Source organism: Macaca fascicularis, chromosome 18 (genome assembly GCF_037993035.2).
Source record: "Macaca fascicularis isolate 582-1 chromosome 18, T2T-MFA8v1.1".
NCBI classification, from domain to species: domain Eukaryota; kingdom Metazoa; phylum Chordata; class Mammalia; order Primates; family Cercopithecidae; genus Macaca; species Macaca fascicularis.
Genome location: NC_088392.1, coordinates 38,446,192 through 38,447,549, shown reverse-complemented (window position 1 = coordinate 38,447,549; position 1,358 = coordinate 38,446,192). Strand labels below are relative to the sequence as shown.

Below are 1,358 nucleotides of genomic sequence, written 5' to 3'. Positions count from 1 at the left end.
GGACGAAGGTCAAGAACTCACTATTCAAAAAAAAAAAAAAAAGATAAAATACTATTTTCTGAAATACTTGTTCTCAGCAGTAGTCAAAGAATTGTAAATCCAGACAACGAGGTTGTCCCTCTCTGCCTTGTATTTTGTCCATGTGTGTGTGAGGTACGGGCTGTTCCTTTGTGCATTTTCTTTTATTTACTTTGAATCATAAATTTTTTCTTTTTAATAAACATCAGGGGAGAGCACACACATAGTCCCCTACTACCATAAATTATGCAGTTGAGTTTCCCACATTTGGGATAATCGCAGGGGTCAGCACATTCAGAGTGCAATGGATAAGCCTCGCCCTGGGAAAACCACCTTCGTGATCGTGATATCTCCTATGCCAGGTGCTTTGTGCATTTTAATACACAAATGTAAAAGTGATAGAAACTTGGCCACCTTGACTGCCTATTTTAAAAGCTGTCTATTAAAAAAACCGGTATCTTCTTTGATCTAGCAATTCTACCTCTAGAAATTTGTCTTTAAGAAAAGGATAAATTGTGCATTTATAATAATGCATAAAAATCTGGCAAACATGTTCATAGCAGTCCACTTTTTAATAATAATATATATATATCCTAAATATGATTATAGGAATTGAATAAATAGACATTCTTACCGTAGAATACTCTGAGGTTGATAGACATGATGGTGAAGATGTTGAGCAGTTTTCCTTAAAAGCAGTTCTCAATTCACTGCTGATTTGTGGAAATGTGCACTGTCCATACCAGGCAGCAATTCTAAGCTGTCTCAAGAACTGAGGCACAGATTCCTTTAACTTTGTTTTTTTTGAGACAGAGTCTCACTCTGTGGCCCAGGTGGGGTGCAGAGGTGTGATCTCGGCTCACTGCAACCTCCACTTTTTGGAGTAGCTGGGATTACAGGCATGTGCCACCATGCCCAGCTAATTAGTGTATTTGTTTTTTAGTAGAGACAGGGTTTCACCACATTGGTCAGGTAAGTCTTGAACTCCTGACCTCAAGTAATCCGCCTGCCTTCACCTTTCAAAGTGCTGGGATTACCAAGCATGAGCCACTGTGCCCGACCAGATCCCTTTAACTTAAACTGCCCTATGGCTTTAACTTAAACTGCCCTTGGTTCAAGTTTTGCTGAGGCCAGAATGAGCAGAAGGTGGGAGTGGGTCTAGGTATTGAAGCTCCTGGCCCCCCATTTAGGGAGCTGGGTTTGTGCACAGGTGTTGAGTCGGGAGGTGCTGCAGGATTGGCTTCTCCCAGGGGCAGCTCTAGGGGGAGTCTCTGGTCTTTATCTTTGGTGGTTTTTTTTTTTTTTTTTCTGTATCTAATCCATGGAGGAAACTGCATGGA

General features: G+C 41.1%; 1 non-coding gene across 1 annotated transcript; it reads right to left on the bottom strand.

Annotated features, from left to right (window-relative positions):
• Window positions 1-224: 224 nt before the first annotated feature.
• LOC123570131 (U1 spliceosomal RNA) lies at window positions 225-388 on the bottom strand. Its single transcript, XR_006694133.2, has one exon. It is a non-coding gene; the product is annotated as a U1 spliceosomal RNA (small nuclear RNA).
• Between the last annotated feature and the right edge of the window lie 970 nt (window positions 389-1,358).